Source organism: Rutilus rutilus (genome assembly GCF_951802725.1).
Source record: "Rutilus rutilus genome assembly, chromosome: 6".
NCBI classification, from domain to species: domain Eukaryota; kingdom Metazoa; phylum Chordata; class Actinopteri; order Cypriniformes; family Leuciscidae; genus Rutilus; species Rutilus rutilus.
This window is the reverse complement of record NC_140214.1, coordinates 48,983,879-49,010,568: the sequence shown is the minus strand read 5'-3', so window position 1 is coordinate 49,010,568 and position 26,690 is coordinate 48,983,879. Positions and strand designations below refer to the sequence as shown.

At 37.9% G+C, this 26,690-nt stretch overlaps 1 long non-coding RNA gene across 1 annotated transcript; it reads right to left on the bottom strand.

Annotated features, from left to right (window-relative positions):
• Positions 1-19,638: 19,638 nt before the first annotated feature.
• LOC311291915 lies at positions 19,639-24,126 on the bottom strand. The gene is made up of 4 exons (XR_014627628.1): positions 23,953-24,126; positions 23,650-23,813; positions 20,764-20,844; positions 19,639-20,249 (listed from the first exon to the last, which is right to left on the bottom strand). It is a non-coding gene; the product is annotated as an uncharacterized lncRNA (long non-coding RNA).
• Positions 24,127-26,690: the final 2,564 nt, after the last annotated feature.

Here is a 26,690-nt window from a genome sequence, read left to right as displayed (position 1 = left end):
TTGGACAAAATTCGACATAGCAAAAAATTCCCCCTGCCTAAATCAAAATCGGAGATAGCCATTTTGTCCGCCTTGAGCCAGGGATCACAGTGGTGTAAGACACTTGAGTCTAGGACAAATGGTCTGGGAGTTATGGGCGATTTAGTACTTTTGCACTAAATCTGTAGCTGTGGCACAACGTAAAATTTGTTTGCGCGGTATTCGAGAACGGTTTGACGAATCAACACGAATTCCATAACTTTTTGTCGGTACAGTGTGGAGATGATACGATTCGATTTTGGTGAAAATCGGACAAACGGTCTAGGAGGAGTTCGAAAAAGTAGGTTTTGATTGAAAATCAAGATGGCGGACAGGAAGTTCGGCCAAATATGGCAAACTTGGTATCTATGTTCTCAGCGTGACCCAGGGAATCTATTAAGACCAGTGGCATTTCAATAGGCAGATGTATTCAAAGGTTATTAGCCTTTTTGGAAATGTTGTTATAACTTTTGACCACAAGGTGGCGCTGTTTCGAAACTTCTCACGCTCCTTCAGGGCATCATGCTGATGAGCCACACCATGTTTCGTAACAATCCATTCATGCGTTCTTAAAATACAGCATTTTAGCACAAAATTCAAAATGGCCGACAGCCAAAATGGCCGATATGGTCAAATTGGATATCAGTCGACTCAGCATGTTGGCCTGAATCTATCGAGACCAATTTGATGATTTTTGGGCAAACTATTCAGAAGTTATAAGCAAAAATAGCCATTTTTCATATCTCCGGACCAGTAGGTGGCGCTGCGCCGAAACGCAGCATGTAGCCTCAGGTCATGCTTGTGATGACATGTGCCAAGTTTGGTCTGAATCCAATAAAGCGTTGCGGAGATACAGCCTTACGTCTGGTTTCGCAAGCGCTACGTAAAATTTGTTTGTGGGTTTTTTCGAAAATTGCTAAGCGAATCAACTTGAATTCCATAACTTTTTGTCGGCATGGTCTGTAGATGATCTGGTTCAATTTTCGTGAAAATCGGAGCAACGGCCTAGGAGGAGTTCGAAAAAGTAGATTTTTCGAAAAATTCAAAATGGCGGACAAATTTCCATGACGGAAAATGACGTCATAGGGTGCGATCGAATCGTCTTGAGCTAGGGAATCAGAAGAAATGGGAATTTTGTTTCTAGCCCTTGTGGTTCAAAAGTTATTAGCATAAACATGAGTGCAAATTTGGACAGCTGGTGGCGCTAGAGGGAATGAGTTGGAGACTCCAAATTTGCTATGGTGACTGTTCAGTCTGCCCTCTATCAGTGTGCCAAATTTCATAACTTTCCCGCAAGCGGTTCTATGGGCTGCCATAGACTCCCAGAGCGGAAGAAAAAGAAGAATTATTTTTGGTACGCCAACAAATACAATAGGTGCCTACGCACATTCTGTGCTTGGCCCCTAAAAATAAAAAAAGCAAAAAGTAGGCGTCTTAGATCTTATTTATACAAAAATATACAAAAACAGTTTTTTTGTCCATACAACATGTTGTCAAAGTTTGTCACAATGTTTTGTTGTTGTTGTTTTTAAGAAATCCGAGGACTCCACGTTGCTCTTATTTCACGAGTTCACATCTACATATAATTAGTACAATAAGTTTATGCGTATTTGGCGTGCTGTCCGGGGGGAGGGCTCCGAGCTCGGAGTTAGGCCCGAACCCAAAGTACTCCCCCAGTTGGTAAGTGTAGATGGAACTGGAAGTGTAGATGGAACTGGAAGTGAGGAGATGGGGTGGAGGAGGGATGCTGACAAACTTTCAATGAACAGAGATAGGTCTGCTGTGAATTTATACTCTGTCATTGAGTTGATTACTGATTAATCAACAGCTGTGCATAATTTGGTTAATTATCTGAACCTGCTCCTCCCGAACTTTGTTAATAAAACATCATTTAAAATCACCACACGATTATATTTTCATCTGTGGCTGGCTGAAGGATTTCCTTGTAGTTTATGAGTCTCTGAGCTGATGTGTTTAAATCATGTGTCGTCTCGATCTGCCAGATCTCATGTTCTCTATTGATGATAAACGGCTCAGTGTAGACCTTGTTTAGAGAGACCGACTGTGCTGCACTTCCCTCCAAAGTCCTCTCAGCGTCACGCAGCATTCTTGATTTCATCTCATTCCTTACATTCGGAAGAATTTCTAAAAATCAGTATAAAGTTGGATAGTCATATTATTAACAGGAGCATCACGCTTATGAATGCACAGTGTTCTACAACAAGAGATCTTACCATGTTCGTTTACCGAGGTAGAGTGAGACACCTGATAAACAAAAAATACTCATACATAAATATATATAACATACACAAATCATTTCTTAACTAAGCAACTGTTTCTTAAATGATCCGACACTCACCGCACTGATGTTAACACCACCATATATTGTGCTTTCTACCAGGATTGGAGCAACTATTGACCCACCATTCCTCTGGTCAATTGTGAAGTTAAGCTGATTAGGGTTCTGAATTAATGGCTGTCCGAATGATGTAGAATTATTATTATTAGTATTATTAAGCTGTTGTTGTGGAAGGTTGTTAGGCTGTTGATTTGTCATGTTTCCAAAATAAGTGTGTGCTTCACCTAGTAACTAGTTTACCTTCTGTTAGCAACGCTAGCCACGTTAGTAACACCCGTTTGAAACAAGGCTTCGTTCAATATTACACTCACAACAAGACCGATTCCCATACCCACAGGAAGTGATGCGGACTCAGTAAGCTATTGCAGTAATACGACGAGTGATTCAAATTTAAACAACGTCATTTAAACAACCAAAGCGGTACAAAAACAATGAAAACAAGTCACACAGGGCGCAGCCATCTTGGATTCCGTATCGGAATTCTTGCTCGGTTGTCCAAACTTCCGAGCGGCAAAATCCGAGGAAAGGGGGCGTGTTGGTGCGTGTTGCTAGGCAACATCTGTCTTCCTAATCGGAACTCCGACACGGATAAATAATAGAACGCAGCATAATACCCAGGACATGCAGTCAAAAAGATTTATGACCTTTTATGACGTGATTTATGAGCAACGGGTGTGTGTTTGTCACCTTTTGACCTCCGTTTCCAGACTGTGTGTGTGTGTGTGTGTGTGTGTGTGTGTGTGTGTGTGTGTGTGTGTGTGTGTGACCCCATACTGTATGTTGTGTGATCAGGAAGTGCATGTTTTTCCAGGCTGGTTTTGTCTCTCTCTGGGAAACGTCCACAGGCCTGTGGATTTATGAGCAGAGGAGATATGGCAGAGGAGTGGTTTCAGACTGCACAGCAACCGGCCATAATGAGTGTGTGTGTGTGTGTGTGTGTGTGTGTGTGTGTGTGTGAGGTCAGCAGAATAAGATGTTTGTTGCTGAGTCTTCTGGAAACAGTCAGGAGTCAAACACATGGTCAGGAAGCTCCTCTTCATTTACTCCTATTCCAGGGTTGCCAACTTTGGGACTTTGGCTGGAGTGAGACTCCACGTAGACGCGCGTAACCCTAACCCTAATTTTAAAAACATCAGTCCTTGTTTACTTGGTAAAATATTTTTTTTTCAAAATGTACAATTAATTTATTGATTGCACTATAAAAAAATAAAGATAGAGGTGATTAAATAACAAACATGTAAAACAACAACATCAAAACAATAAAAAATCTCAAAACAAAGGGGACACATAATAGTTCCTCCACCTCCCCAGAAAACCACAACACAAGTTCCCCACATGAGGCCTGTTGTAGCCTCAGCCACAGTGGCAGTGTTTGGCCTGCTTCACTACCTCTGCAGGAGCTCGTATCTGAAGCAGGGTTCGATCCGGTCATGAACGTTCATTGCGTCTGTCACGTGACAAATAAACGAAAGACTCGGAAAGTAATTATTTATGTTCCCTGTAAATTATTTTTGACTGCATTATAATGATTTCTTAATTCAGAATATGATAAAGACTGCGTAGGTGGATGTGTCCGGGGAATTTGGCTGTTAAAAGTATAACATTTAAAGCCCCTTAAATGAACGAAATGACTCGAAAAAAGATTCATTCATTTTAATGAACGAGATCGAACAAACGAGTGAGTAAAATGATCCGAGCTTCCCATCACTCACAGGGTGCCATCAGTGCCCATCTGTTCCTGGTGCCAGTCTTGTTTAGGCCAATAACTGAACAGGTTTGCTCAGCATCCGCATTTGACTGTGGCAGACTCAACACAATCTGGGAAACCTTTGATCATCTTTTTGATCATCACACAAAATGGGGGGAAAAGTTTTTGCACTTTAAAAAAAGCAAAAATGTTTTTCACAATTTTAATCACATTTCCTGCATTTCCATACCTTTAGGGACTATGGTGATACAAAATCCAGGAAATAATTAAGTTGATTATAATGATAAATTCTGCCAAAAAGAATATAGTAGGCTACTAAACTATGTATAGGAAAAATATGTCTTTCTTTCTTTATATGTTTAATAGCGGCCAATTGCCAAGACTTGAGAAAATCATTTTATAAAGTCAAAAATGTTCACCATTAATGTTTTGTGTGCAAATAAAATGTAAATAATGTGAGACTCAATTTCCACTGTAATGTAGAAACAACATGAAGACAGTATATTTTAAACAATTGTTTAATGCCCTTTTTTATGAATGAAGGCCAGTATCACTGTAGCTACTGATGTCTCCATGAAAATGATTTTTTACTTTTGAAAATTATAACAACTTTTAATATAAGTGAACTTAAAACTTTCCTCACATAAACCCAAAAATAAATGTAATATTTATGTGCCCTTCCTGTCTAACAGGTATGAAATATACAGAAATTGAATTAGGTTATCAAACAGTCCGCACTGCATAAATTATGAATTAAATTAATCCTTATTAAAGCTGCAAGCGTTCTTTAGTCAAGAGCAGTGAGTGCTTTTCTCTGTTCCCTTTGTTCTCTGGTTAACTTTACTGACTACAGAATTAGTGGCTGCTGTCCCTTTAAAATCACGCATCTCATTTACTCATTTACTCTTGTTCATTTAAGACTTTATGTAACTAATTTAAGACTGCTTATTGTTATGAGGATACTCGACAAAACTGACATTTTGGCATGTGTTATTGTTCGTTCAAGCGCGAAAGAGAACTGCCCAGCAAACCTGATTCTGACGCGCTCGAGACTGGCGCGAGTCTTTCTGTGCGTTGTGTGTGTGAGTGTGTGCGTCAGGACATTCACAGACAGCGCCATACCTGCTCATTATCGAGTGAGGTATTTCAGTGTGTGCAAGCGACGTTCCTGGACGTGTCCTGCTCGGTCCTGCTCCTCTTTGGTGATGACGGCGTGCGGTTAAAAAATCATAACAAACTAATTTGAAAGTGGGGGGGGGGAGAACGGGATTTTGAAAAGAGGGGGGGACATGTACCCCCGTCCACATAGGAAATTACGCCCGTGAGTGAAAGGCACACCATTTTGTTATCTGCTTACCTTGATTGTCATCCAAACTTTCAAACGCGCATCAGTGGCTCCGACTCCGAACCTGTGCTCTGAACTCTCTCTGAACTTCTCACACGCAGCTGACGTATCAGGTGCAAGGTTTTCAGCGAATCAACGATCAGAGAATACTGCAGTGAGAACGTAGGCAGATGTTACAGCTGTGGGCCTTAAACTCCTCTCCTGTCATTAATACGCTGTGGTCTAGTCATCAACAGAACATTAACGGATTGAGAGGGGAGAAAAATGGATTTTGCGTGACATTTCTTGCGCGTGCGTGAGAGCGTGGGATTGATGCTGAAAAAGCGTGAGTGTCACGCCAGATGCCTGAGAGTTGGCAACCCTGCTATTCACTGAAACAGTGATTTAAATAATCTCTTTGATCTTATTTAATAGTTATGTGTCAGCCATAACTAACACATTATTTAGATATGTCTGTCATATTACACCCTTGAATAGAGGCCCTGTGTCTCGGTCACACACTTAGTCACACATTAACTTTCTGACAGTCACGTATACAAGCTCATACACACACATTCATAAGGGTTATTAACAGTTCTCTGCTGCAATAATGTGGCAGAGGATCATGGGACTCCACACGCAAACCTCCTGCATTACATGAGCTTAATCTCATTACTATCATGTTTCTAAGATTCTATGAATATAAGAAAATGCAAACATATAGAATATATGCGTCATTCACAAAGTGTGGTCCATTGTCTGAGCTGATTCTCCTGGGTATTCCCCATCTCGGCACTATTGCTGCATCCCCCCCCCACACACACACACCACATGTCCACCATAACCAGGCAATACTTCTTCCCTTCATTCAGTTCTATGAAATCAATCATCAGATGATCGAACGCTCCCTCTGGCGGTGGATGAGATGCCTGGGGCATTTTTATCCCTTTTCCCACATTGTGTGTGTTACAAATGACACATCGTTTACAAAAGTCTTCAGCAAATGTTGTGAACCCCTTTGTAAACCAGACTTTTGTTAATTGTGTCACCATCCCCCCTTTTGATGCATGGTCCAACCCAATTTACCATCATGGTTTAAAACATGTTTGGGTAAACAAGGTTTGCCAACACTCAACCAAACGCCGGCTGTATTCTCTGGCTCTAGAAAGACTGCATGCCTGTCAGATAACTGTCAGATAACAGTGTGCACTCAATCTCCTCTGGTTGTCCCGCTGGTTTAGCCGCTGTGTCTGCTCTGGCATTTCCTAGAAACACAATCTTGTTTGTTAGTATGCGCTGCGCATCTGCAAATAGAAATCCTGTCAGGGAACAAAATAGCATCCAGCAAATTGGCCAGTAAAGGGGGGCATACACTGTGCGATGTCTGTGCGATTTCAGCAAGGCACATACTCACACTGAACGAGTAGATCGCATGCGACGTAAAGCCAAAGCTCAGGATTTCTGTACTCACACTGTACGGTCCGAACGTCGAGCTGCGACTTCACCGCTCACACTATACGTGTGAAATATGTGCGATAACCCGGGGTGCGCCAATAGACGATATCGTGGATCCAGAGATACTGTCAAAACAAGCATCAGCTATCAATATCAAGATGATTTAGCATTTCCAATTTATGTATTAAATTAGTATTAGTAGTATTGTATTATTAGGGAAGGCCAAGGCTATACTTTATTATTAAAGTGATAGGCTATTAAAATTAAATTGCCACACAATAATTGCATCACGCATCACCGCATAACTAACGCGCTGTGAGGATAATAAAATATCACACAGAAGCTTAATCCTCCTCATTGAAAATTGTCTAAAACATTTAGGTCGATTACAATAAATGATAGGCATATATTTAATTATTAACAGTCTATAATATGTCTGAACACTGCAATAATTAATCAATGAAAATTTAAAACAGCTTTATTTCAAAAACATTGTTTAACAAATTAATAAAAGAAGCAAAGTGTACATCGCGGGTGGCTTGGAAGACGTGGGTATCGTTTATCCATTTTGCAGCATGAACTGGAGGTAAGCAACAGTAATGTGTAGCTAGTTTGATCTACAGAACTTAAAGATCTCCATCTTTTTTTTTCTTTTTTTTTTCTGCAGATGAAACTTGTGTTTGGCGCAGGCGCAGTGAGGGGGAAACACTGAGTTTAGGGCGATCGGTTCGTAGCTCTGCTTCACCTGTGTGATATAGTCACGAGCAGCGACCAACATTTCTGACATGCCAGAAATTCTTCTGCCCATCCGATTGCCGGTCGTGAGAGGTTAGTCGCCTCTCGTTACCCCTGTACACTGCACGAACACTGTGCGACGCACGACAAAGCTGAAAATCGCCCCGACCCGAAAAAGAGTCGCACAAGTCAGAATTTGGCTCAAAATCTGACGAAAATCGCATAGTATATGCCCGCCTTAAGCCAGCAGAAGTGCTGTACGACCCTGTGGTTTCAGTGTTCAGCGAGACTGATGATATTCACCTGTCCTCTTCTGCATCAGGACTTCAGCTCACTGACAGGGGCACTGAACCTCTAAACTGAGAGACCAGGTCAGGGCGTACTTTGACTCGTACATTTATTATGTCACCAACATGTCCTATTCCGTTGATAGGAAGAGATTTAATGTGTAGTTTGGGCCTGACGTTGATAGCCAATTCTGGGGGAATTAAAATAGTTGAAAACAAACAAAGTTGTTTCTTTCTTTATTATTTGTCTCAAACAATCAACATAGTTATACAACATACAAAACAATAATTAAAACCACGAAATAAAACAACCATCACAAAAACAAAATAAAAATAATAAATACATAAGATAATAGTAATAATAATAATAATAATAATAATAATATCAAAATAAAAGATTTGTTTGAGAAGGAGCAGGCAGAAGCAATTAGCTTATTTAAACCTGCCCCTATTTAACAACATAATATTACAAAGCAAATTAATACACAGTTAATACATTCATTTTTCATAGATCTTACATAACTCACAACAATACCATAACCACAACACTTTCACATTGCAGATTTAGACCGGTGTTTCAATCTTTGCTTATCTATATTGGTCCAATAATGATTTCTTTAATCTATTTTTGAACCGAATGATATTAAAACTCTGTTTGATGTCATTATCCAGTCCATTCCATAAGGTTACCCCACAAACTGATATACACATGTTTTTAATAGCAGTTCGTACAAGAGGTTGTTTGAACATACAATATCCTCTTAGATGATATCCCCCATCTCTTTCATTAAACATTGCACTTATGTTACCTGGTAAATTATTTTCTTTGACTTTAAACATAAATTGAGCAGTTTTAAATGTAACAATGTCCATAAATTTTAACAAATGTGAATTTAAAAACAGAAGATTAGTGTGCTCGTAATACCCAGTATGATTTATTATCCTGATTGCTCTTTTTTGTAGTGTGCAAATATTTTGTAAATTGCTTTTATAGGTATTTCCCCAAATTTCCACACAGTATAACATATATGGCAAAATAAGTGTGCAGTACATAATATGTAATGTATTTTTGTTCAATATGTATCTGGTTTTACTCAATATACCAATACTCCTAGCCATCTTCATGCACAAATTTTTGATGTGGGGCTTCCAGCACAATTTATGGTCAAGTACAACACCCAAAAATTTACATTCATAAACTCTTTCAATTATTTGGTTATCAGTTATCAAACTGACATCTGTATTTATAATACGGTTCCCAAATACCATAAATTTTGTTTTGTTCAGATTGAGAGATAACTTATTAGAATCAAACCAAAGTTTTAATTTATTCATTTCAATTGTTACCTTTTCCATCATCTGTTGCAGATTGTCCCCGCAACAAAAAACATTTGTATCATCAGCAAAAACAGTAAATTTAAGTAAATTTGATACTTTGAAAATATCATTTAGATAAAGAATAAAAAGTTTGGGGCCTAAAACTGACCCCTGTGGGACACCACAGGTAATACTGAGGCTTACTGACCGATGAAAACCCATTTGTACAAACTGACTCCTATTTTCCAAATAATTTTTTATCCAATTATAGGCCACACCTCTGATGCCATACCTTTCCATTTTTTTTTACATAATTTCATGATCAACAGTATCAAAGGCTTTTTTTAAATCAATGAAAATCCCTACTGCATATTTTTTATTTTCAATACAATTTGTTAATCGGTCTACTAACTCAATTAGTGCCATAGACGTTGATCTACCAGATCTAAATCCATACTGACTGTCCATTAATAAGTTGTTTTTATCAATAAAATTATCTAGCCTTTTAACAAATAATTTTTCAAGTATTTTTGAGAACTGAGAAAGCAAGGATATCGGTCTATAATTATTAAAAACATGTGAGTCACCAGCTTTATATAATGGGATAACTTTTGCCAACTTCATCTTTTCAGGAAATACTCCTGTTTTAAATGATAAATTATATATGTATGTTAATGGCTCTACAATTCCATCAATTACTTTTTTTACTAGTGACATATCAATGTCATCACAATCTTTTGACGTTTTATTCATATATTTACTTACAATCTCTATAATTTCTTTGCCTTCTATAGTTCCCAAAACAAATGAGTGTGGATTTCTATCTACTTGATCCATCACAGAGTATTTCATCCCTGTGTACGTTATATCTTTGGCCAGTTGAGGGCCCACATTTACAAAAAAATGATTGAATTTGTCAACCACCACATTCATATTTGTCAGCTGTATGTCATTGTCCTTGAAATATTCTGGATAATTAAATTTATTAAGTCCTTTTGTAATAATAGTATTTATTGTACTCCATATTCCTTTCACATTATGTTTATTTTTCTCTAGTAAATTATTGTAATAATCCTTCTTACATACCCTCATTATGTTAGTTAATTTGTTTTTATATTTCTTATATTTTAACTCTGATTCTTTCGTTCTATATTTTATAAAATTCCTATAAAGAGTATTCTTTTTTTTACAAGCATTTTGAATTGATTTAGACATCCAAGGTTTTTCTGAATATTTACTTTTACTGCAATATTGTTTTATTGGACAGTTTTTATTATATAAAGTTATGAATATGTCTAAAAATAATTCATATGCAGTATTAAGGTCAGCTTCTTTAATTACTTCATTCCAATTGTACTTAATTAATTCCTTTCTAAATGCAAATATAGTTTCTTCAGTTCTCAATCTCCTATATTTAATTTCGTTACACTCTCTCATTCCACTATAGTTACAGTCATAAGTCACAAAGATTGGCAGGTGGTCACTTATATCATTAATTAATATTCCACTTGTTGATGTACTTTCAACATTGTTTGTGAAAATATTATCTATCAGAGTGGCACCATTACCTGTTATTCTAGTTGGTTTAGTGATTGTTGGAAAAAAACTCAAACTATACAATGTTTCAATAAACTCTTCCGTCAATTTATGATTGTTGGGGTTTAATAAATCAATATTAAAATCCCCACATATATAAATGTTTTTATGCTTTACTTTATTAAACATTTTTTCCATTTTTTACATAAATATATTAATATTGGATCCTGGTTTCCTATATACACAACTAACTAGGACATTCTTCGTTTTTTCCATACATAATTCTATTGTAATACACTCCATTATATCATCAATGACTACTGCCATGTTTTCAACAACTTTGTAAATGATACCTTTGTCAACAAAAAGCGCCACTCCCCCACCACAACTACTCTCTCTATTCACGTAATTAAATTCATAACCCTGCAACTCAAAATCCATGCCCCTATCGGCATTAATCCACGTTTCAGAAATGGCTATAATATTAAAGGGTTTCTTGAACTGTCCTAAATATTCCCTTATACTCTGAAAATTAGAATACAGACTTCTGCTATTAAAATGAATGATAGATATACCGTGCTCGTGTTTAATATTATTGTTAAACTGTTGCTCTGTATAATAGCCACAGTTGTTATACAAGTTATCATAAAAATTATTTTCAGAATCGATATTCATATCAAAGTCAGTTATACGTTGGTCAGTATCAGAACATCTATTATATTGAAAATCAATCATATTGTTAGACATGACAAAAGCTGCTGAATCAACAATAGTAGAAGCAAAATAATATGAAAGTTACATGATCAAACTCCTAGGAGTTTGCTCTACTGACCAACGTTACTTTCAAACTTTTCGAGCTGCTCAATGCTTCTGATACTCATAACTTTAGCCTGCTCTGGAGTGCCATTCATTTTAACAAACACCTTGCAGTTTGCAGTCCAAGTAGCTTGAATGATCCCTTTCTTCTTCAAGAACCTTGCCTTTCTTGCAATTTCTGCATTTGTTTTAGTTAGGTGCTCATTAATATAAACATTTGAGCCCTTCAATTTACGGCCCTGTCTGAGCAGGTCAATTTTATGCTTTCGGTTAGGAAAGCGGACAATGACGACATGATTACTTTTCTGGTTCCTTGCTGGAATAATGTGGCATGCCTCAATATTGTGTCTATTTATAGATATATTTTTATCATGGAGGAAGGCTGTTACCTGAGCCTCAGTTGAATCGTCACGGTCCGCGCTCTCGTCTCGCCTCTCTCCATTCACAGCATGAGCGTAAGACCGTGGCTTAATCTTCAATCCAGTTATCAAGACATCGTTCATTCGAGTATACTGCTCCAGGTCTGATACACGAGCTTCCAAGAAGTTAACCTTGTTCTGCTGTTCCTCATTTTGCTTCTTAAGATCTGTGATTTCATTCATGAGATTCAAAATAGTACGTTGTTGCTTGGCTATAGTCGCCAGTTCCTCACCCATCATATTCATGGCTGCTTTTAACTCCTCTATGTCTTTTTTTATTTCTTTTGTGGCCATCTTGTTTGTTGTTACCTAAAACACAATCTGAGCGGCAACGCAGGACCGGCAGTCGCTCCGCAACGAGTCAGTGAGCCACTCCACAGTGACTAGGCTACCACACCGTCCCCAGCGAAGTTCACGCGAACCAAAGCCTCACCCGGCGTCCACAGAAGCAACTCCTGGTCTACCCCGACCAGCCTCTGGGTCACCTTGCGCCCGGGAATGCTCGCCTTCCTCGGCGACCACACCGTCGGAAGCGGCCTCCTCTCTGGTTCCCGCTGCTCCACGCGCACTCCCGTCGAGCCAGTCCCGGTCCAAACTTTCTCAAGCAACTTCAAAAGTTGTAGTTTGTTAGACACTCCAAAATGGGCTTATGAATGGGGCATCCAGCCTTAAATGCGGTCCCTTTGAAATGATGGGCAACACATAAATATGACGTGGGGTTAGCTGTGGATTGTGAACCAGTGACGATTGTTCCAAAGTCTGATCACAGACCGTTCAACAACAACACACCAGTGTTCAGTCACTACATGAAGAGGGGATAATTGTGCCATAACTCTCCTGTACTTACATTATTTACATTAAATCTCATATTTAGTGTATTTTAAACTGTAATGCAGAGTTAAAGATAGAATAAATAGATACAAATGGTTGTTTCATAAGACACTACTAGCTATAGAGTATTTAAGCAACAAGGGCACAGTGTTTTGAATAGCATATAACCTATGTATTATTATTATTATTTGTTTAATTCGTTTAATTTTGTCCTTTATGAATACAAATAGACTGAAAATATCTATAACTATTGTCTTTATTTTTTCCACTCATAGTCTGTCTTATATAGTCTTCTTTGTTATTTGTTTAATATTTCTGTAATGTAGCATTTATTCGTTCATGAATGACTCAAATATATTAATTTTCTCTCTCTCTCTGCACATTTTGTAGGTCTCTCTTATCTGACACACTCAGTTCAGTTCATGGAGTCTCTCCTAATGAGCTGATGATCTGGTTCAGGTGTGTTAAATAAGGGAGACATACAAAATGTGCAGAGCAGTCGGTCCCGAGGACTGGAGTTGGGAACCACTGATCTAGAGATAGATCAAAGTTGTAATGAGTGAAGACATTGTATATCTATTCATTTAGCGTTGAATGCTCTACAAACTAGATGTACCGCATGGCGGTACAAAATATGACCGCCGCTCAGGCCTGCACTGGCTTTCCACAAAAATAAATGACGTGGAGCAATTTGGCTGTATTGCGTGTTTATGTATATACCTAAAAAAAAGTAGTAGTATGTGCATGTCTGTGTGTGTGTGTGTGTGTGTGTGTGTGTGTGTATGTGTGTGTCTGTGTGCGTGTATGTATGCGTGCGTACATGTGTGTGCGCGTGTGTGTGTGTCTGTGCATGTGGATTTGTATGTGTGTGTATGGGTGTGTGTCTGTGCGTGTGGATGTCAGTGTGTGTGCATGCTTGCGTTTGTTTGTATTCCTGCATGTGTGTGTGTGACTGTATCATCCTAAACCAGCAACCCTTCGCTCAACACCACCATCTACAGGCCGATGAGTGTACAGTCACTAAATGTGCACATAAATGAATTTGTTTTATACCCCCCCCCCCCCCCCCCCCCCATGGATGAAATTCTACGAAACTTAGCATACCCCCAGAGGATGTCAAGTTAATCATACACATGAAATATGGTGCAGTTCTGAACATCTCAACTGAAGATAGGGGCGATTAAAGCAGAATAATATTGCATTTTAATTTTTTATGGGAGTGGCGTAAATCACAAATGAGTGATTATGGGCTAGGTTGATGTGGGCCCTTAAGACCAACATACCATAAAAATTTCTTCATCCTCGGTGCCACGGTTCAGATAGTTATGTAGGAAAAGCTGCATTTTTGGGGTTTGGGGGGGCCCAGCTCGGGGGGGGAGTGGCCCCCGGGGACCAAACAAAATTTTTCCGTAAAAGTCTAGTGGGGCTACATGCCCACCAAATTTCATGTTCCCCGGTGCTTCGGTGTCCCTGGTATCGTTGACGAAAAATTCAGTAGATGACGGGAAAAAAAAAACAAAAAAACTTTGACAATCGATTATGGGCTAGGTTGATGTGGGCCCTTAAGACCAACATACCATAAAAAATTCGTCATCCTCGGTGCCACGGTTCAGGTAGTTATGTAGGAAAAACTGTTTTTTGGGGGTTTGGGGGGCCCCAGCTCGGGGGGGGAGTGGCCCCTGGGGACCAAACGAAATTTTTCCGTAAAAGTCTAGTGGGGCTACATGCCCACAAAATTTCATGTTCCCCGGTGTTTCGGTGTCCCTGGTATCGTTGACGAAAAATTCAGTAGATGACGAAAAAAAAAGAAAAAAAACTTTGACAATCCCTATATGACCGCTTTCGCTAGCTACGCTTCCTAGACACTGAATAGCCTCAGAGTCAGGATCGATTCCAGCACAGGAATCGACTCGCGCTGTCGACTCTGTTGCTGTGTCAGAAATAAATGAAGCGAGGAATTTAGACACTGGCGTATTTCAGCGCAGAAACGTTGTCACATGCATTTATCCTAACAGTACATCGATTACATTAGAAATAGTTAACTGTAATAATGACTATAGTTTATACATACCCCATGACATTAATTTAAATTGTCATATAAATACAATAATGTGCATCACACGACCATTATAATAAGATGAATTCATTGAAGAATGCCTTCTTCCTTGTTTATTTAATTCTGAAATAATTGTCTATAGACTTCAGAAAACTCACAGAAAACAGCGCGCGATTCCTCTTGAGTCTGATGCCTAACTCAACTTAAAATACATGCAAAAGATAAACTTTTACTCTATGATGGTCAAACTTTGCAATTAATACGTGAATCATGTATTCTGAACCGGGGGGGCAGCTGCCTGTACAGATCACGGATCAACTACGATCCCTATACTTGACATTGCACATCATGTGATGTGCACATCACGATATCGATGCCAAAACATTATATTGTGCAGCCCTATTTGGACAGTGACCTCTAAAAGTCACTGCCTACGAAGGTAGTCAAAGTCGATTCCAAAAAACCTGGTGTTTGCGAAATTGATTCATTTTTTTATTTACAACCCTGGTTATGACTTGTTTCCTGTTTTTCTATTTTAGATTTGAGTACACTGTCATCATCACAAACCATTGTTATAACCAACGATTTGTAATTGACTAGAGGTCAAATTCATCATGTAGTTATAGTCCAAAGCGATCTCTTTTTATTTTTATTTTATTGTTCTCTTCTTTTTCAGTGCATGTGGAAGTGTAGAGCGTGCACTGTTGTAGAATCCAGTAGGTCTCGGTTGCTTAAACATTCTAGACTAAATCATAGGCATTATAGTTATAGCAGGCGTTATCCATGTCCATATTTGACTTGCCCTAGTACCTTCAAAACATGGAATAGCCTTTACATACATTTAAGTAGAGACCACAAAACACACACATCACAAGAACAAATTCCCTTGTCAACATTTAATTGCCCTGTATGTGCACATAGTGATCTTGCATCTGAAAGGGGATTTTTTTCTGCATATGAATACCCATTTACGGAGTAATGAGACAGTCCAGTGTGTATTTATTGGCTGTAGCTTTCAGACAAATATATCTGCAACTTATCAGTCTCACAAGAACAGAAAGCATAATCCACATTCAGTCAAAGATGTCCAGCCTGGTGTAGTTAAACCTGCAGGGGAATCTCAGGACTTGCAAGATGACATTTTGGAGGATGACGATACGTGTACTGTGGATGCAACAGTCAGTGTTAATCAAAGCAGTGATTCTGAAGTATTAGACTTGTCAAAAATAATTCTGACAAATCTTGCTGCAGCATTGTTGAAATTAGAGCATGTTAGTCATGTGCCAGCTACTGTAGTCAATGAATTTTTAGAGGAATTGCATTTTTTGCACACATCTGCATCGGTGCCCCTCTCGATTAAAAATATTCAGCACGTGTTGCAGAGCCTTAACATTATTGTTGATAAAGCAGTTTTACAGGAAATAGCTTCAGCAGCCTCAGCATCTAACACTTTGTTCAAAGCTACTGGCAAGGGTGGACCTCTTAACTCTGAATACCACCGCAAGACGTATTACAAAGACAATTTTCATGTTGTAGAACCAATTGAATACATTCTTGGTTCAGTATATCAGTATATCCCCATTCTACAATCTTTGCAGCAGATCTTGAAAAGAAGAGATGTAGTGGACAGCATTGTACAGAACCACAGAGTTCAGCTGCACAGTGAAAATTGTAAAGAGTACAGAACTTTTCAGGACGGCAAAGTTTACAAAGAGTTGAGACTGTCTTTAAGGGAAATACACAAACTCTGTGGTATTTATTGGATTTTAAACAATCTACCTCCTGGATCACATTCAGCTTTGTCTAATATTTACTTAGCAGTGCTTTGTAAAACTGATGATGTGAAGAAATTTGGGTACCACAGAGTTCTGGAACCTCTCATTGAAGATTTGTGTACTCTTGAGAAACATGGAGTCTTTGTCTCTCAGTTGGGTAAATTCCTCAAAGGTGATCTTCATTTTCTAGTAGCAGATAACCTTGGAGCGCATGGGATAGCAGGCTTTATTGAAAACTTTTCTGGAGAATATTTCTGTCGCTTTTGCTTAGCGAAACGCTCAGATATTCAGACAAATGAGGTCCGCTCTGGTTCTTTTGTACAAAGGTCAAAAGAAGTTCATGAATCTCATGTGAAGCTGGCTCAGCAGAAAAATGCTTCCTCCTTTGGTGTTAAAAAAGAGTGTGTATTCACAAAGCATCTTGAACACTTCTGTGTTACCTCTGGGTATCCACCAGATATTTTTCACGATCTTTTGGAGGGAATCATGCCAATTGAGCTTGCACAGTGCCTTGCTGTTCTTGTATCCCAAAAATATTTCACTGCAGAAAATCTCAACAAAATCATCGTTAAATTTCCTTATACAGGAACAGATAAGACAAACAAACCAAATGTGATGCCACATAACATTTCAAGCAAAAAAAACATAGGAGGCAATGGGCATGAAAATTGGACATTGTTAAGGTTGCTACCATTGATGGTAGGTCATTTGATTCCAGAGGACGAATTGGCATGGCAAGTTCTTTTGGATTTAAAGGACATAGAGGAACTTGCTGTTGCTAGGTTTCACACACACGACACACTGAACATAGACAGAAGTACACAGAGCTTTTTCCAGGAATTCTGTTGCGACCCAAACATCATGTTGTAGAGCACTACCCTGAGCTCACAAAGCTATATGGTCCACTTGTAGGGCAGTGGACCATGCGTTTTGAAGCTAAGCACAGCTTCTTCAAGCAGGTCTCACACCATACAAAACGCTTTAAGAATGTGCCACTGTCATTAGCAGTGAAACACCAGCTGATGATTTCTTACTACATGAGGCCTTGTAGCCTACAGAAGCCTGACTCTGAAGTCCATGATGTATCAACTGTTTCAGTTGATGTTTTGAATCAAGCAGCTGCTGAGAGAATTAAGTTGAAGTATCCAAGTACAAGTGAAGTACACCTGACCAAAAGAGTGATCAGTAAGGCTGTTGAGTTCAGAATTGGAACGATAGTTGCACAAGGCTCTACAAGTGGGCTGCCAGACTTCTGTGAGATCCTTCAAATCTGCTTGGTTCAGGAAAGGTTGTGCTTCATCGTGAAAGGCTGTCATCATGGTACAGAGAACACTACCGTGCCTTTGAAATACATGCTACACGTGATATCACCTTGCTTGAAGTTGCTGATTTACCTGTTCCATATCCTTTGGCAGCTATTGAATCTATGAGGATGGTTACTTTGAAACGGTTCCTGACCGTGACAGGTTTGTTGTCCAGCAGTCATACTTTCCCCTTGTAGTACTACATGTTCGTTCTGCCCAAGCAATGCTAATGGGCGATTTCCCTTTTTGTTAGGTTCAACTTTATGGGCTGCTTTACATAATCATTGTGTAAAAATGTCCATGGCTCTGCAAAACATTTCCTTTTTTGTGGCCTGTGCGTGGCCATGTAATGATGTTATAAACATTGTAATTTTTCTATGTATTGTTCAGATTTAAATTATGTTACTAAATTGGTTTCATATTTGTGGTTGACACTAAAACATGGTCTTGTCTTTTACAGATTAGGTAAGAAAGGAAATGGCATCATTCAAACTCCGGATAATATGGGGAAGTGACAATTCACAGAGGCTCATTTTCAGTCATGGCATGCCAGCATCTCTGAATGCACTCTCCAAAAAGATTGAAAATGAATGTGGCCTCCAAGGGCAGGAATTTCGACTTCAATATATGGATAAAGACTCCAATGAGTTCATGAACTTGACATCAGTCTCTGACCTCAATGACAAAGACACGGTCAGGGTTGTTGTTTTTTTACCTCTAGCTCCAGTTCCTTCAGCCATATGCCTGCTGAGTCCACTCCTCTTGCCCATTCCCTTTCTTCTGACTCCTGTGATGCTGATACTGAGAACTCATCTGCAGACACTGACATTTTGTCTTCTTCTGAGTCCACATCAGCAAGGTCATCATTATGGCCAACACCTTTCATTCTACCTCGTTTCCCTTATGATGTGCAATTGAAACTGGATCAGGGCAACTCAGCATTCAGGACTGATGGCAAATTTTGCATTCCTGACCCCAAACTCAAGTCAGGTATCCTTGATGCTTTGGCAGAGGAAATAATTAACTACAAGGCATATCCATCTGACAGCGAGTTCAGTGATGTGGCAGAAGCATTGGTAGCCAAACATCCATGCCTTAAAGAGCAAGGTTCTGTCAGCGGCTACAGTGGATGGAAGATGAGTTTAAAGTATAAACTTGCAAACTACGGGAGCAGATTGAGAAGCCTGGGATGCCCTGAAGTTACAGTAAATGCCCTTAAGCACAAACCAGAAGGAACGTCCAGCCCTGCCTATGGGATAAAAAAGCCTAAGAAGGCAGAAGTGAACTACTGTCCAGGAGTTCCTGCAGGTGAAACAGCAGAAAGCCAGGAAAAGATGAGGGTGGATCTTCTTGCTGAACTGAAGAAAAGAAACAATGATGAAACTGTGAGGAAGATGATGGACATGACTTTCGCATACAGAAGGCATGAGATTGTCCATGATTCCCCTTTAGTCGCAGCCTTCAAAAGCAGACGGCCTGCTCTTTTTCAAGAGCGCGAGGTAAGTGATTTGATGTTTCCTTTCTATCAGAGCTGTCCTGTAGTCTATGCTACCGCCTCTGGTGCTTCAAAGCACCATTTCCCAATTTGAACTTTATTTATTGCCCCCTCCCTCCCCTTTTTGTTTACTAATAAATCAAATGTATTTATTTATTTACATTTATTATTTTTATAAACAAAATGAAAAACTGAAACCAAATACAAAACAAACATTGTTTATTGATAAACAACAATAACATCCATAAAAATAAAAAGTTCAATAAATAATCGCCTTATAGTCAAGTAAATTCATTCAGAATAGTCAATACTTAACAACGACATCTAATTCATGGAAGCAAATGTATAATGTTAATATTGTTATACATTAAGAGTTTAAATCTTGACAAAACTGTAAAAGATAAATATGACTCAAATATCTTACAACTTTAAAATATATTCCAGGTTCCTCAGAAACAGTAAGTTTCACAGTACAACAATTCAATTTATAATGCAGTCAATGTTAACATTTTCACTCTGGGAAAATTCACACAGGGCATTTTAAGTGATTGATAAGCCTCAACACAACTGTAGGTAGCTTGATGCTCTCCTTCTGAATGCCCAACAGATACTGCAGAAAAGTCTGTGTACTTTTAGTTGGTTTCCTGTACTTAATGTTGAACAGAAAGTAGGCACTCATAGTAAGGCCTACACCCATTGTTATGTCATCAGGTTCATCAGCAAGCAGTTCTTCGCCATCAAGAAAAACCGCAATGCTGCTTTCACCAAATGGGTCTCCTGTAATCACCATAGTTGGTGTGAGGTTCTGTGGAGGCTGTTGGTTGAAAAAAAAAAAAAGGAATAAGATACATTTTTATTACAAAACATTTACATGAATTAATTTTCCACAAACATTTATTCAAAGTGTCTTAAAAAATTAGCAACATCAAATGCAACTGGTCACAGAGCTAGCAATATACAGGGTGGGCCATTTATATGGATACACTGTAATAACATGGGAATGGTTGGTGATATTAAAGTCCTGTTTGTGGCACATTAGTATATGTATATATCACCACCCATCTTGAGGAGTTTGCCCCCTCACATATACTAATGTGCCACAAACAGGACTTTAATATCACCAACCATTCCCATGTTATTACGGTGTATCCATATAAATGGCCCACCCTGTACATAATATACAATGTCATTTTATTGTTGTAGTAAAGCCTTTTATGGTTGTGGAGCAGTTAAATGCACAAAATCACTAGCAATAACTAGCACAATTTTAAGCTGATTATTTTAATTGTCAACGGCCCAAAACATTTGCATGTATATATAAAAACTGCCCTTGTTTATCATGTCCAGTCCAGCAGGATCATCATGCAACAGGTACGGCAAGACAAGGATTCCTGCAATGACCATTAGTCCTACAAATATGGAGAAAATAACGGTTTAATAAACTATAAAAACATTTCTCTCTTTAAAGGTTACTGATGTTTCTCTGCAACAGTGCTCCATAAAAGAAATGTGATTTCTCCAATAACTTTTGGTTAGAATTATTACAATATGTACAATAAATGTGATCAGTATAAGCACAATGTATTTTACCAATACATATACAAATATGAAAAATACAGTTATAGAATACACCCTTTATCATATATAGTAGTTGCTGTGCACAAAGTATTATTACTGAACAAATTACTTGTTGAATAGATTATTATTATATATTAATTATAAATATATTAATATATATATATACAGTACCAGTCAAAAGTTTGGAAACACTACTATTTTTAATGTTTTTGAAAGAAGTCTCTTATGTACGGAAGCCCTAAGAGGCCATGGATTGTTATTTTTTTCTATCTTGTTTTCTCGTGATCACGACTTAATTTTCTCGTTATCTCGAGATAACAAAAGTTGTTTTCTCGTGATCACGACTTAATTTCTAATATATGATCTCGACATAAAACCGTTTTCTCACGCCGTAATGTGTATGTATCGCGATTCGCGAGAAAATCTCGCTCCTTCTGAATGTTGTGTATATCATGATGTAGCCTACGTGCGAGCTGGCTTCTTTGATTTTGAAATCTACTTCATAAAAAGCCCGCAGAAGAGATGGATTTTATAATTGCTTTGAGAGAGAGAGAGGTGTCCCAGAGGAGAACCTGGCCAGACTTAACTGAACCTCTCTGACCATTTCTCGGGTCAGCCGCAAAAAAACATTAATCTAAATCTTTCAAACATAATTCTGGTAGACATGCAGACGTCAACTGACAGCCTCCTCCTTCTAAGTGTCGGACACTAATGTGGAAGTCGCCAATCACTGACAGACATAGAACTATTTCATTTTGAGTGATCCTGTTATCAAAGTAAAAGCGAATGCGATCATCCATGATGCTGCTTTATTCTGCGTTTGGTGCTTATACTGTTCTTGCCGACTACGCAGAAAAAACAAGTCGTGATCACGAGAAAACAACTTTTGTTATCTCGAGATCACGAGAAAATTAAGTCATTATCACGAGAAAACAACAGAGAAAAAAAATATTATCCATGGCCTCTTAGGGCTTCCGTACTTATGCTCATCAAGCCTGCAGTAAAAAAAAAAAAAAACAGTAATATTCTGAAATATTATTACAATTTAAAATAATGGTTCTCTTTTTTAATATACTTTAAAATGTAATTTATTTTTGTGATGCAAAGCTGATTTTTCATCAGCAAGTACTCCAGTCTTTGGTGTCTTATGAGCCTTCAGAAATCATTCTAATATGATGATTTGATACTCAGTTATTATCAATGATGGAAACAGTTGTGCTGTTTAATATATTTTTTTGGAATACTTTTTTCAGGATTCATTGATGAGTAAAACGTTAACAGCATTTATTCATAAAAACAGCATTTATTCAAAATAAAAATATTTCTAACAATATAAATCGTTACCATCACCTTTTATCAATTTAACGCATCCTTGTTGAATTAAAGTACTAATTTCTTTAAAAAAAAATAGTTATTGTTCCCAAACTTTTGAACGGTATAGTGTATATTGTTACAAAAGATTTCTATTCTAAATAAATACAGTTCTTTTTAACTTTTTATTCATCAAATAATCCTGAAAAAAGTATCTCAGGTTATAAAAAAAATATTAAGCAGCACAACTGTTTCCAACATTGATCATAAATCAGCATATTAGAATGAATTCTGAAGGATCATAAGACACCAAAGACTGGAGTACTTGCTGATGAAAATTCAGCTTTGCATCACAAAAATAAATTACATTTTAAAGTATATTAAAAAAGAGAACCATTATTTTAAATTGTAATAATATTTCATAATATTACTGTTTTTTTTTTTTTTAACTGCAGGCTTGATGAGCATAAGAGACTTCTTTCAAAAGCATTAAAAATAGTAATGTTTCCAAACTTTTGACTGGTACTGTATATATATATATTACCCAACCACTTTTTATTTTACAAAAGAGAGCTTTACGTATCATCACAAGATCACAATATAGGGATCATACAAACTATTTATTTTTCAAATTAAACATTATAAAATTCTATGATTTAGTGGATTACAAGGTTACATTGACAATGTATAAAGCATATTATAAAATGCTGCCTGATAAAATGTTGAGTATGTTTGAGAAACGTGATTGTAAGTATGAGTTAAAAGGAACATGTTTGTTTAAAAAACTGAAGGTACGAACAAATATTAGATGCAGAACTATCTCTGTAAGAGGAGTGAATAGACCTTAAATTGACACAAACAATAAGTGGATTTAAAAGGCTCCTAAGAAACAAGATGATACTTTCATATAGATAAGTTTTGGGTAATCAATTTCTATGACTTTGTTGTTTCAAGTGTTTGCAAGAAGAGAATTGAGCACTGCTTGTGAAAATTGAGAGGGATAGGCGTTAATAAGCCTTGAGCTTCAGTCTATAGCCTTTGGTTTAATCAAAAGTTATGAATATGATGAGTTGAATATTTGTTATTTGTTAGTGATAAACCAAATAAACGAAATGAAATGAAATGAAATGATGCTGAGTGTGATAGGGGTTCACAAACACAGAGAAATCTAATAGGGTGAATTCACATTGATTAGGACACTTTTTTTGTCATTGAGATAACGAGGAAAAAGGGTCCCAATCAACCCCTACAACAGATAGTTTACTTATATAAACTTGAATTGCTTAATTTTTTTATGCCTAATAAAAGCAATAAAAAATATTCACCTTTGTGTGCTTCTTCAGCATGTGATTGAAGTGCAGTGCTGTACATAGCCAGAAGGTCCTTAGCCACACATCTTCTCTGTGCCTCAGTCAGTATCTTCTCCAAACACAGTCAAAATTCTTCTGTCCACATCAATATTATATGTTGTTTTCATTTCTGAAAAAATCTGATTTAACAAAGATCTCTTTAGGAATTACATTACCATAGATATTAATGTCACTTGAAATACTTTTTGAAGCACATTATTGTTTGTATTTAAAGGGATAGTTCACTTTGAAATTAATTTTTGATATGTTTTAGCTTACCTCAAGGGCATCCAAGATGTAGGTGTCTTTGTTTCCGCAGTAGTTTCAATTTTGATATTTTTAGGTCAAACCGTTCTTGTCTGTCAGTCATATAATGCAGGTCTGTGGTCACTGGCTCAAAACACAAGCACAGAGTCCAAATTAAAACAATTCCCCACGTCCAAATGAAACAATTCCCCATCATAAGTACACATTGATGGCCTAAGACACGAAACGAGCGGTTTGTGTGAGAAACCGAACAGTATTTATATCGTTGTTATCTCTTGAACACAGCACACGTCCAAATGATCTGACGGCGCGGGCGGGTATAGATATATACATAGATGTCGCCTTGGCTACGGTTTCGTTCCAATGAACTGCAGTAGCCAAGGCGACATCTAGTGTATACATCTATACCCGCCAGCGGGAGGGTATAGATGTATACACTAGATGTCGCTTGGCTACGGTTTCGTTCCAATGAACTGCAGTAGCCAAGGCGACATCTATGTATATATCTATACCCGCCCGCGCCGTCAGATCATTTGGACGTGTGCTGTTTTCAAGAGATAACAACGATATAAATACTGTTCGTTTTCTCACATTCTGTCTTCATCTTGCGTCAACAGTGACCAAAAGAGCAACACTCTCAGACAAAGACAAAACTGGAATGATGCAGAACATTTAAATGCAAGTGTATTAAAGGTGAACTAAGTAACTTTTTAACCTTAACTGAACAGCTTCAGAGTCATTGGAATGGTTATATTACTTATTTCGGGTTGAATGGTGGTCGTTTCGCACCCCCCTGGTGCCCGTGAGCGGAAAATACGCACTTGCAACTTTGGGCCGCCGGCCGCCGCGTCAGGAAGTCTCGCGTGATATCAGGTCTCGCGATGTAAACAATTGCTTTACGGCCAAAAGAAATCTGCTAAAATGCCGTCATTATTGCGCTCCCTCACGCTGTCCGAACCCGAATGAAGAAGACGTTTTAAAGAATGTCCCATCTGCTTTGATGTCGTTGATCTGCTAGCCTCTGGTGTCTGAGAATAGCCAACGAGTTTTTACAACAGTGTTGTCAAATATCTATTCCGGAGCTGTGGGGGGAGCTCTAGAGAGAAACCTGCGAGCAAAAAGCCAGAATACAGCGAAGAAATCCCGAAACTACTGAGCCCAGCTTTAAATGTACATCAGCAATTGAAGCTTGATCATTTTCATTTTCAGCCAGGCTTCTTGTTTTGCCTGCTCTGATGTATCGTCCTGGCACATTGATTAAATTCAGATCTACAAGAGGTTTCCGTTCCTTCTTGAATTTGTAGTACAGGTATTAAAGGAAAAGTTTGTTCACGAATGAAACTTCTGACATCACTAACTAATTTTCCTGTTATCATTCACTTCCACTGCATCTTTTATCCATAAGCCAATATGGTGATTCTGCTTTTTTTCATTGACTTCAATCATGAACCATTTAAATAACAGAAACTATTGAAATAATGTTCGAACTAATGTAGAATTAATACTACTAATCCACTGCTTCAAGTCAAAGCATGGGGACATGTTATTTATTTCATGAATTCCATTAAAGGTGGAAGGGACTTAAACACAAACTTAGGACAGTGATGTAATGCAGTTTTTATCATTAAAAAAATCATCTTACATGTCCAATGCCTGTTTGGTCCCTCGAGTTTGGATACATCTCAATAAGTGCAGTACACACTTCTTTATACTGTTGCTGTGTAGGATTACCTTAGACAAAACTATACATTTGTGGTTATAAAGTAAATGCAGTGTCATTGTGTACATTGAATAGCAGATCAACTAATATTTACACAGATGTCTATTCAAAATGTAAACATGTTATGTTTCCTATTGGTAATAATATGTGTGACTTACCAAGTTAGGGTGCATATATAGCCTAGTCAAACAACACCTGCACAATCTGCCACCTCCATTTAGAACGGAATGTTGGCTGGTGCAATTCAGCCATGTAGCTAGGCCTGTCACGATAACACATTTTGCTGGACGATAAATTGTCCAAGAAATTATCGCGATAAACGATAATATTGTCGTTCTGAGACCATTTTCATTTAATATAATTATAATGGCATAATAATGCAGGTACACCTTTTCAACGATCTATAAACTTTTATTTCTAAAGAATATTAAACATTGAAAACGGAAAACATTTTAAATATCCAAAAAAATGAACAAAACAACCAAAAACTATAAAAGCAATGGACTCTTAGTGTCTGTTAACAAAATAAATGTCTGTTAATAAATAAAATGGATGTAAACAAAATTGCACTTCAAAAAATATTAAACATTAGGCTTTAGACATTAGGCATAAATAGTGATACATTCCATAGCAGGCAAAACTGACAGTTAGGACCTTTGTAAACAAAAAAAAAAAAAAGCCTCAACAAGCCATATCGCTCAATTTTGCACTGTTACTCCTGTTACTTTGTCCTCCTGTTACTTTGTCAAGTGATTGTGTACTGTCGGGAAGACGGAGACGCTCTTTATTACGTGTGTATGCTACGCACTGAAAATACTTGGTTAGGATTAGGGGTGAGGAGTGCGTGCGTATTACACGCCATAAAGAGCGTATCATATGCACGCAAAAACTATTTTTGGCGTATAAATGGCACGAGAAATAACATTCGTGGTATAGATACGCATTTTCATATGATCCGGCTCGCTGTCGCAACTCACAATTAGCGTCTTCTCTCTCTCCCGGCAGTCGCCGCAAACAGTCCCGCCGGCGC